At 33.3% G+C, this 12744-nt stretch overlaps 1 protein-coding gene across 1 annotated transcript in view; it reads right to left on the minus strand.

The window, feature by feature from the left end:
- LOC129940900 (cAMP-dependent protein kinase catalytic subunit 3) overlaps positions 1–4383 on the minus strand; it is a 120507-nt gene extending 116124 nt beyond the window's left edge. The window contains exon 1 of the mRNA XM_056049423.1: positions 3632–4383. The gene's annotated coding sequence lies outside the window, so the exon portion shown is untranslated. The remainder of the gene's footprint in view (positions 1–3631) is intronic.
- Positions 4384–12744: the final 8361 nt, after the last annotated feature.

The raw sequence follows: 12744 nt of genomic DNA on the forward strand, positions 1-12744 counted from the left end.
TTAAATGGTTGGTTTAAGTTTGTAATGAAGAACCCCGCAGCCTTAAAAAACGAAAGCATCAATTAATGTTAAATGTATAAAACAAGTCGTTAATCTTTATTTTATTCAAAAATTCACATATTTACATTTATAAAAGGCGCTTTTTATTGTTTTCAATTTAAGTTATTAAAATTAGAATTTAATGCTCCTAGTTTAAGTTTCACTGACTATATTCTTTAAAATTCTTTTGATGGTTTTCCAATAAGAGGTTTTATTTTAAAAAGTTTATTTTGGAGCAGCTGTTACTTTTGAAACTGTCATCTTTTTATACTTGACAAGTAAAAATTAAGCCATTATTGAAAATGCAACAAGACACGCTTTAAAAACGCATTGAACATATTAGAATTCACTTCATACCTAATTTTTATAAAAAATATGAACTATGAAGATTTTTCAGTTTCATTTCCATTGTTGGAAAATTCAGTTTATCATATAGCTATTTATTGTACTTTAAAATTTGAATTTTTTGTTAAAAATTTTGATTCTTGTAAGAGAATTGCACTTAATGATTATTTGTTTTCATTTAACTGGGCACAAATTTTGTCTGGCTTTTAATAAGAAGACGTGTATTATAAACTTATTGAAATTTTACAGATTGGTTTATCAAAATTTAAATCCAGTGTTAATCCAGGTCCTGATGGCATTCCAGCGTTAATATTTAAGCAATGCCAGCATTAATTAGCAATCCCATTACAAATTATTTCAACCTTTCATTATCACCTGGAAATTTTCTCCATATTTGGATATTTTATGAACATACATACATATATCTCCTATCTATAAGTCTAGTTCCAAAAGTTTGATAGAAAACTATAGAGCTATTTGTAAAATATCTGCAATTGCGAAACTGTTTGAACTTATAGTCAAAGACCATTTACATTTTAATATTAAATAATTAATTTAACATGGAAGATCAACTGCTACTAATCTTATGCAGTATTCTAAATTTACTACCGATACTTTTGAGCCAAAATTCCAAGATGCACGATACTTAATGATTTTACCAAGGCTTTCGATCGTATTTTTCACCAAGTTTTAATTTATAAACTTAAATCTATTGGCATTCATGGAATGCTGCTTAAATAATTATCCTGCTATCTAACAGAAAGAACACACTGCGATAAGCTCGGAAGCAATTGTTCTAGAAATATAAGAGTTATTTCTGGTGTGCCACAAGGAAGTCATCTTAGCCCACTTTTGCTCATCTGATTGTTTCAATCTTTAAGTGATTTAAATATTTTAGCCAACGGGTTTCAAACAAAAAACTTTCCGCTTAATATAAAAAAATGTTTCCTTTTTGCTTCTCATCGTGTTCTAATCCCAATGTGCTACAACTAAAGTATTTATGATCAAGATCTTTAGCGTAAGTCTGAGATTCGTGATCTTGGTGTCATTTTTGGTTCGAAATTGATATTTTATTTATATTTGGATTATCTTGTCACGAAAGCAAACTCTCCATTTGGTTTTCTTAAAAGAAACTGTAATAAATTTCCAAATCCTTATGCTTTGAAATCTGTTTATATGTTTCTAGTCCGTCCTTTTCAAGAGTACTGTTCAATTGTTTAGAGTCCATCTACTTCTGTTAGCATTAATCGAATTGAAAGAGTTCAGAAAGCGTTTACCAGGTTTGTTGTAAGACAATTACGATGGAGTATTGATACTCCATCGTATTATTCAAGATGCAACTTAATCGGTCTTGATTACCCACAAAAAAGACGATCTGTTCAGTGTTTATAGTTTTTTCGTACAGAATCAAAAGCCCTGAATATTAAATATATTTCAAATATATATTATATGTTATATATAGGTAGATTTCTCCTCAATCTTTGGCATTCTATAGACGGCATAACCCTTTGGTTCTTTAGGTTTTTTTAAAGGATATTTATAAAAAAATTAGTGATGATTAAAACAGGGATTGAAGAGTGAACGTTTGATTTCGACGAGACTAATACCACAATTTGTGGTTTAACACCTTTAATCTCTTTTCTTGAAGCCACGTAAAAAATCAGGCTTATGCCAATGCTTCACCACCGATTTAAGATCATAAAGATCAAATTCCTGAAGTTATCATGCAACCGCAAATGAGTGAAATCAAAAAAATCAAATGGGGTGGCGCAACAGTCCGTTGTGAACCAGGGCCTAGTGACTTACAACTCTCAACCATTCCTGTGTGCGAGTACTGTTGTCAGGAATGGAAGGGACCTACAATTTAAGGCCGAATCCGAACGGCTAATTTGAGAAAGCACTTTTTCATGACAAGAATTACTCTTGAAGGAATTGTCAATTCCTCGCAAGAGGCAGTACCCGCGAAAATTAATTTTTTTAAATTAAGGTGGCACAGGCAGGGATTGAACCCAAGACCCCTTGCATGACAGTCCAACGCACTAACCATCATGCCACGGGTACTATGAGTGAAATGGTCATTTAAAATTTTCATATGATTGTATTTTATTCTTTATTTTTCTTCATAACAGTCAAATGATCAGCTATTGGTTTCTCTTAAAAAATACTCATTCTTTTCAAAAATCAAAATGAAACCTCTTACTGGAAAACCCAAACAACCTAACTTCCTGCCAATAAGCTTAAGGTAAGGACCAATAAAGTTAACCACTATTTTGAAAGAACTATACATTATCTAGTTCCATGAATCTTTTTAAATAATTACAGACTTTCATTCACATTTCTTTCGAAAAGAAAACTTTTATGATAAACAATATGACCGTTTCAACTTAAAAACAAAAAAAAATTAAACTAATTATTATTATCGTCTAATGGTATATTTTTCTTTGAAACTATCAACACTATGGTATTTTGTCCACATAAATACGTAGTTTTGTTGGTACCCAATAAAATAATATGAATTGAATTTTTCTTATCAACACGCAAAATCGTTAAAAATTAATAAATAAAACATTTAATCTCAAATGCAATAAAAAACAATAAAACTAGCCGCTTCTATAAAGACCGGAGCACGCGAAGTTCTCTATTAGGTCACCGTGCTATAAAGTTATTCATGAAGGTCAAGATAAATACCTATGTTGGTTACTTTATCGATTGCTAAATAATGAAAGACCAACAACGGCTAGAACGTGTGTACCATGCCATAGCCATATCAAAGAGCGGGTGTTTCATAGTTGTGTTCGTAACATGACATTAAAATAAAACCCAAAACCCCCAAAAAGTAGTTATCGCAGGCCATATACATACATTTTCAAGGACTATCTGCACCAAAAACATCAAAAAACAACAACAAAAATAAAAATATACTCCTATCCTTAACAACATCCGAACGACCGAAACGACAACGACATTTGTCGCAAAAATATCTTCACAAAGTATCTTAATTAGTCACAAATTTAAGCTGGAATTCCTTCGCCTTCCTAAGAAGAAAACTTCACAAAGTTCTTCTTCATCACTTCTTCTGACACACAAAGTATCTATAAAATAATTAAAACAAGAAATTACAGAAATAATTCTGTTTCCCGTTTCATAATATATTTTTAATTACTTCAAGAGACGGACTTGTATCTTCTCTTAACCCACTTAACCTAATTTACAGGACAAAAAAGTCATAAAAAGAAAACAAACCTACCTTTTCTTGAATTCAAACTTTTTGTCAGAGACCAAAAGTTTGTTGAATTTTGTTGTTGGTTTATTTTAGCAGCTTGCTTGACAGTAAATCAACTTTTTGGCAAAAGAAATAAAATTACTTGCGTTATTTATTTCCACAACGCCACAAAATCCTCCACAAAAATATTCACAAAAATAAAAAACGCACACAAAATTTCTTTGCAAAGATTTTTATCCAATAACGTTACGGTTTTTGTTTTTGTAGAAATTGAATTTAAGATACTTTTCTCACGTATCCAGACAGGTAGGTATTGTAGATACTTTTTTTTTTGGTTTTAATATATTTTTAAACTTCACTACCACAAGGGGTGTTAAGATGGCCAGGGGGGCTTTAAGACACTATGAACAAAAAGTGTAACCGTTTTGCAACATCAACTTCAACATCCACACATCAATTTCAACGACTTTCCGGTTTTTGAGAGCTTCTTTTCTTTTCGTTTTTGTATTTTATCAAAAATGGTAAAATAATAATGTTTAACCCCGCACTTGAAGTCCTACGCATTCATTTCTCGAGAAATGAAAAAAAAAAAAACAAACAAAACAAACGAACACCAAAAATTGTTGAAATGAATTCGACTTGGATTGAATCGTGCGTCGTCGTTGCAAGAAGAGATTTTTGAATTTATCCCAAAAAGTTCAAGACTTTATAAGTTCCACGAAGTCAGAGATAGCTTTGTATCTGTATCTGCACTGCGCGACGTTTCGAATGAAACTGAATTTCAAATGTGAAGACGACGAGATGGTTTGCTCTAACATTTCACTTGTTGCACACTCGCGCCAAGCAACATGTTGCCAAGACGCAATATATACACATTTTTGTATCTTTTGCTTTTAGATACTTTTATTTTTGCCTTCTACTCATTGCTCGCGTGCGACGCACATCGTACCTGCATCGTACTATCGCGTACTTTGTTTTGATTACTTTTTTCCGTTTATTTCTCTAGGCTCGTTTCGGATTCAGAATGTTGGGGCTTGAGGTTGTGAGGCTTATGGATAGGTATTGAAGCGCGGAGTGTTAAAATGAGAAACCGGCCGGTCTGTTGGTTGGTTGATAAACATCATGATGGTTAATGTTGATATTTTGTGTTGTTGTTGTTGTCGGCTTTTTACCGGCTTTTTTTCGCTTTGTTGATTATACGTCGAGATATCATGTATCTGATGAATGAGGTATAAAGATAGCTGCTCAGAGTGAAGGTGGCGACAATGGCGCGTGGTGGAGATTTGAATAGATTTGAATTCGACTTTTTATTTCGGAGGGGATTTGATTTTTGTAATTTCGATAATCTACAATTTTCGAGTACCTACAGGGCAACAAGGAAGAAGCACTTGGTAAGCTTTAACTTTGTAATTTGAATGAGATTTTGAATATCAGGAAGCCTATTTACTCGCAACACCCCCTTTTTGTAATCTTTTGTGTTGTTGTTGCTGTAAAATTGTTGTCGTATAATGTGCGTTTCATTTTTGATTTTCCTTTTGTGTTTAGTTTGAATAGATTTTTCTTTTTTTATTTTGTTTAGAAAATTATATGCGCAGCAAAAGGAATTGTGTTATTTTTATCGATTTCGATGGCAGACAAAAGTGGAAAAGCTCGATGAAAGATAAAATTGACACACATAAATTGATGTTGCAAGCGAGGGGGAGGAAATTTGTATTTACATGTTAAGGATAATTTAGAATAACCCACACTTAATTTACTTGGCTATGGTTACTAACATTATTTAGGTCAAAAAGATTATTTTTGGCTCTGAACAGATTCTATATTTCAAAGTGGTATTATTATAGTCTTTCATTTTCAAATTCATAAAAGCTTTTGTAAAATTTATAATGATTACTTGCAATAAATGAATATCTCAATTTGAACTTGAATTGAATAGTCTTTCATTTAGATGTTGATTTTCAACACATTAAATTACTAAATATGCCTTGGTTAAAAATAAAAATTAGGTTTAAGCATCCCGACTTGTAGCCCAAGGATATAAAATTAAAGAATGACCTTCCCTCGAAAAAATTATAAATTAAAAAGAGGCGGGGATGCGACCCACACTGATAACTTCCCATCCCGTCTGCCGATTTGTCTTGCTTAAAAGTTTGTCTAAATGTACTCGTATCAATTTTTACCAAATTTGCGTACTATTTTTTGTAAATTTTATTTTTTATGAAAAAACGGACTGTTGAATTTTTATATAAAATTACTGCATATCGAAAACAATATTTTTTGTGAATTATTTTTTCGAATGTTGAAAACAATATTTCTAATAAGATAAAATTAGTTTTAAGCCAATTTTTCAAATTTTTCAAAAGATATTTGAGTCGAAAATCAATTTTTACCAAATTTTGTTAGTTTTTTTAGGTTCTTAATTTTTTTTTTCAAAAACTATCAATTCGATTTTTTTCAAAATTCTACTGAATGTTAACAACAATATTTTTTGAAAAATAAAAGTAAATTAAAGCCAATATAGCAGTTTTGAAAAGCTATTTGAGTCAAAAATTAATTTCTACCAACTTTTATTAATTTTTTTCTAGGTTTTTATTTTTTGTAAAAAAAACTGTCAATTCGATTTTTCTCAACAATTTTCAGAATGTTGAAAACAATATTTTTTATAAGATAAAATTAGTTTGAAACCTGAATTTCAAGTCTTTTTAAAGATATTTGAATCGATGTTCAATTTTTACCAACTTTTAGTAATGTTTTTTTAGATTTTTATTTTTTATAAAAAAACTGTCAATTCGATTTTTCTCAATTCGACATTTATCAGATGTCAAAAACATTATTCTTCGTTGCACAAAATTGTGCAACGGATTTTTTCAAAAAATATACTTCTTTTATATCACGTTACAATATATTATATAAAATTTAATTCAAATTTCTAGCGTTTTTGGTTCATAAGATATTTAGGGTTAACCAAAATGTTCACCTCTTTTTAAACTTCTATGGTAAGAAAACCACCCACGCAATTTTCTTGCAAGCCCCTTCTGCATCTTTCTGCTTTATTATCTGTATAACAAAATGTTTTTAAAGTCGATATCTCTTCTGGTTCTTAAGTTATGGACAACGAAAAAACGTAGCGAGTGTACGGACGTACGAACGTACGTTCACACTCACTCACAGACACCTTTCCAAAAACCTTTTATTTCGACTCTAGGGGCATGGAAAGGTCGATAAATGTCAACATTTTCAATTTGACAAATGGGACTCATTACAATAACTTCCTATGGGAAGTTAATAAATTTTATCTCACATAAAATATTGTTTTCGATATTCAGTGAATTTTTGATAAAAATTCAACAGTCTGTTTTTTCATCAAAAAATAAAATCTACAAAAAACGGTACGAACATTTGGTAAAAATAATGCTCATTTCTCGATATCACGTCAACAATAGAAGGTATTGACTTCAAATTAATTTCGTTCATCCAATTTGAATAATTATTAAACTGACAACTTTTTTAACAAAACACGAATATTTACAAACCTTTTAAGCAAGGCAAATCGACAAACAGGATGGGAAGTTATCAGTGTGGATTGCATCCACACATCTTTTTTTCTCAAAATTTTCACATTAAGATTGTTAATCCAAAAATATTCCAAAGTTTAATTTAAAAAAAAATCTAAAATATACATGCATACAAAATTTGAGTTACATTCCTTTAAAAGCCTATACATTTGTCCGGTTGTATTTCAAATTAAAAAAAAAAATCTATTGTTTATGATGGCCACCAATACCTCAATAAGTGAATTCGAAATCAAATTCAAAAGTCGAATTTTAATTTCTAAAAGAAAATTTAATAAAATTGTACATACATTTATTTGTTGATGAAACCCTAAAAGCCGAACAAATAGTCTTTGATGATTTTTTTCAGAAATGCTGCATATGTATAAAATCAAAAATTACAGAAACGAGACTTCATTATTTAATTATATAAGTGTCTGTTACAATCATTTTTTTGAATCGATTTATTTCAAAATTGCAAAGTACCTACCTCCATATTGATGAAGGATCTATAATAAAAGCCAAAGATTTTTTTCTAAAATACGGTGTCAGGTAAGGAATGGATCCTGAAACAAATTTTACAAACTTTGAATTCAAGATTTTAATCACACACATGTAACTCTACGATGGTAGAGACGTCGAAAAAAGACCTCCGTCTGTTTGGCTACCCTTACAGCCAAAACCATTAGCTCCGTTTTGTTCAAAAATGAAAATTAAAGTTAAAAACAGATTGGCGTTAGGTATTTTTATCATTTGTTTATTACCAAAAATATCAGTATTTCATATAAAACTTTTGTGTAAAAATCGAAAATTCGAACTTTCTCAAATACAGCCTGAAAGATTTTTATCAAATTTTTTCTAACTTTTCTTAACTTGACTTTTTTCAATACAAAAATATATTTTTGTACTGCTTTAGAAATGTAAAACTGTATTTTCTTTTTATATTTTTGTAAGAACTAATGAACCGATAAAAATCACTTTTTTCTGAACAAATAATATTTTCTGTCTAAATAATATTTTTATATCAAAAATGTATATATTTGTATTTCTTTTTTAAATTCCATATCTCAGAAACTGGCCAAATGTTTTGATAAAATTTTAATACAAAACGTATAAGCACTGCATACCGAAAATATTAATAAAATGTCTGAAAAATTAAATTAAAAAAAAATACATTAACGATTTAAAAAAAAATATTTGATTTGTTAAAAAAACGTTAATTTTTCAAAACAAAAATATTTGATTAACTTATATAAAGTGTTTCAGTTTTAGTATACAAATATTTTAAGTATGCAGTTAGTTAAAATTTATTAATATAAGTTTTACATTTTTATTTAAATAAAATTTGTATTTAAATAAAAATCAAGAAAAAAATTTTTAGAGACAATTTAAAAAAATATACATCTGTTCGTTTTTGAGAATATTCGAAATTTCAGTTAACAGAATTTTTAAGTCTAAAAAAATGAAAAAAAAAATACCCGACGCGAATCGGATCAAAACCTTAATTTCCAAATTTTAAGTCTGTCTGTCTGTCCTGGGCTGTAGGGCCTTTGGTTCATTCATACTAATTGAAAAAATAGATTAAATAAATTAGTAAGCGTATTTAATTGTTTACCGAAACATAAAATTTGCGAGCAAATTAAAAATTAAATTCCCGGTTGAGTTTTTCGATCGCAAACGAATTCATTTTTTTATTTTCCTTCTCGGAACCATGTTTTAACCATTAAAAAGAATAAAAAAGAATTAAAAGAATTGACCGGTCCCGAACGTGAAATAAAATGTTCAACGAACTCGCCTCTCAATAAGTCCATTGCTTGTTGAAACCACATGTCATGCAAGTCAAGCTCTTGCATTTTGGTCAAACAAAAGTTGGATATCATCTCACCATTCGCAGTTAAGTTACGATTGGCGTCATCTTTGAAGAAGTACGGTCCAATGATGCCACCAACCCATAAACCTCACCAAACTGTGACTTTTTTTAAATGCATTGGTAGCTCTTTCAATGCCTTTGGCTGATATTCACTCCAAAATCGACAATTCTGCTTATTTTCCACCCATTGAGCTAAAAATGAGCTTAGTAGCTCGCTGGAAGAAGCGTGCGATTAACTTTCTTCAGAACACGCATTTTAATAATAAAATTCAATAATTTGCAAGCGTAGTTCGTTTGTAAACGATTTTTGAATTTGAGTTTGAAATATTTAGCTATTATCTTTTTGGCAACACTGGTTTAAATAGCTGACGCACATTTCGTGTTTTGTTTCTCTGTTTTTTCTAGACATATGATTATGATCAAACTTTCAATATTTTTTAGAGTTGATTTTTTGACAGCTGTCACTTGATTTATGCTCAGTTTGATTTTCAATTTCATAATAGACAGACTTAATCCTTAGCTATGTTTTCAAAAAGACGCAACCAAACCATCATTTTATTAAAAACAACTTTTAGTGAGCGCATTATTTCGAATCGGTGCCCTTCACTCCATTATTTTTGTGAATCTATGTAAAGTCGTTTATTCACGCAGATAAGCCCAAGACGATTAACACCTTGGAAGAAAATATTCGGCCACATTCGGTGCAAAAAGTGGTGGAAAATTAGTTTTCTCGGCTGGAATTTATTCGAGTCTTTATAATAAAGCTAAATTCTAGGTCATAACATTGAATTATATGCGTTTTATTTATCACTTTTGAAAAAAACACCCTTTACACAAAAACGCTCAAGCGATTTTTTAAAACAAAATTAAGGTTTTTTTGGAACATTAAATTGAACATTTTGAAGACACGTTTAATTTGTTTCTATCTTAAAATATTCGTAACATTTACAAAAAGACTCTTTCAAGAAAGTTCGCGCAATTCTTCCTAAAAATTATATTTTTTCGTGAATTCTTTTTTAGCTTTTTTTCCTTTTTTGAAATATTTATTTCTTATCATATTTGATATCATTAAATTAATTTATTAAGCTACATATTTATGAGTTACGAGTAAATGCATCAGGGTTGCTTGACCAATCCTTTCTATTTTTGTATTCTATGAATCAAGTGTGTTCTAGATAGATAGATAGATAGATAAATAACTTCTTTATTAACAAAAAATTTTGATTAACAATATTTCTTTTTTTAAGAATAATGACATGGCTTATTCTGCCGTCTGCCTGAGTGTGTTCTATCCTTAGCACTTATTTTTAATACACAACTGAAACAATGATCTGTTATCATTATGACCTGTCAAATAAATGCAATTATTAGTATTCAAATTATTAGTATTCAAATGGTAGACATGTGCATTCAAGAGAACACAAGCGTCCACAGGTTTTTCTCAAAACCCACCTCTGTCTATCAACTCCTACTATCACCTCCCCGCGGTGAACATCGGGTGCCTAGTACCTCAACTGGAGATTGGGTTCCAACCCCAGTGGAAAGTTGTTGGGGGCAGCAAACGAGAGAGGGGGGGAGAGGTGTTTCCACTAAGGCACCTCTCCTTATCCAGGCGGCAGCGGACGAATTCTCGAGATAGAATCAACGGTGGCGTCTACAGTTCCAGTAAGGTCGAACTACTTAGTGAACACCTTATAGGGCTTCTTCGACATATTCGGAGCCCAGGCCTATAAGGAGCGGTTCATCCGTCTCCCCTTCCTTGGAGTTATACTAAGGATCTGGCCCTCCAGGTTGGGGTTTGTGCCGTCGGGGTGACTTCCTGGCCACGTAAAAACATCATAGTTTCGAAGCAACAACAAGCCTCGGATACGGACGGATTCACTGTTGACAACCCACGCAAACGAAATAAGGACAACGAACTTCGGATATGTACGTGGAATGTTAGGTCCCTTAACAGACCACGTGCAGCCGAACAATTAGCGGAAGCCCTAAACTGCTGCAAGGCAGATATTACAGCCATCCAAGAAGTGCGATGGGATGGACCGGGCAAACGCAAACTAAAAGACTGCGATATCTACTACGGCGACTGCTACCGAGAACAAAGACAGCGTCTATTTGGGTGTGGATTTGTTGTTGGAACTAGGCTCAGGCAAAAAGTCTTAAGTTTCAACAGTGTGAGCGAGCGCATCACGACAATCCGCATCAAGGCTAAATTCGCCAACATAAGCCTAATATGCGCGCATGCCCCAACAGAGGAGAAAGATGAAGACACCAAAGACATATTCTTCGAGCTCTTAGACAAGACATATGAGCAGTGCCCTGGCTATGACATTAAAATTGTCTTAGGAGATTTTAATGCCAAGCTAGGAAGAGAAGACATCTTTGGTGGCATAATCGGGAGATACAGCCTGCACGACACCACCTCCGACAACGGATTCAGGCTGGTCGATTTCGCTGCGGGGCGAGACGTTTTGGTAGCTAGTACGCAGTTCACGCATCTCAATATCCACAAGGGGACATGGAAATCTCCTGATCAATCAACCGTCAACCAGATTGACCACATTGCGATCGACGCACGACACTTCTCCAGTATCCAGGATATCCGAACATTCCGAGAGGCCAACATTGACTCGGACCACTACCTCGTTGTAGCCAAGGTACGGCTACGGATATCCCGATCCAAGCCAAAACAAGGAAGTACTGTGAGAAGGTTCGACGTTAGACGGCTACAATCGCAAGAGACTGCCATGTCCTTTTCCGATCGAGTCTCTAATAACCTCCTAAGGAGTCCTATGCTTCCTGCATTAAGCATTGAAAACCAGTGGCAACATTGCCTTGCAGCCATCAGAGATGCCGCCTCTGAAGTGCTAGGTTTCACACGGCCACCACAGCGAAGCCCCTGGTTTGACGACGAATGCCGGCAAGCTCACGCAGCGAAACAAGAGGCATACAAAACGGCGCTGCACAAAAGGACGAGAGCTGCTCGCGAGCTCTACGAGCAGAAGAGGAGAGAGGAACACCGGCTTCTTAGACGGAAAAAAAGAGAGCATGAGAAGATCGAGGAGATAGAGGGATGTCACAACAGGAATGAGGTTCGTAAATTTTACCAAAAGGTAAAAAAAACCTCCCAAGGGTACAAGCCACGAACCGAAGCCTGTAAAGACGATCAAGGGAACATCGTAGTAGAACCACAGTCGATGCTGAGAATATGGAAAGATCACTTCTCCAAATTATATAACGGCGATGACGAACCGAATTCCGCTGTAAGGGAGATAGAACCACTCAACCTCGGCGACGCAGATCAACAATTCCGCCCACCCGACCTTGACGAAGTGAAGATAGCTATATCTAAACTTAAGCCAAACAAAGCTGCTGGAGCTGACGGCATCACCGCCGAACTATTCAAAGCAGCAGGCGATGACTTGGTAGGGAGCATGCACCAACTCATCTGCAAAATTTGGTCGGAAGAAAGCATGCCCGATGAGTGGAATCTCGGCATAGTGTGCCCGATACATAAGAAAGGAGACCCTCTAAACTGCGCCAACTACAGAGGCATCAGTCTCCTTAACATTGCTTATAAGATCCTCTCTGCCGTATTATGTGAACGTCTGAAGCCATTCGTCAACAACCTGATTGGTCCTTATCAGTGTGGCTTCAGACCAGGAAAGTCCACTATCGACCAAATATTCACACTACGGCAGATCTTGGAAAAAACC

This window comes from Eupeodes corollae, chromosome 1 (genome assembly GCF_945859685.1).
Source record: "Eupeodes corollae chromosome 1, idEupCoro1.1, whole genome shotgun sequence".
Lineage (NCBI taxonomy): Eukaryota > Metazoa > Arthropoda > Insecta > Diptera > Syrphidae > Eupeodes > Eupeodes corollae.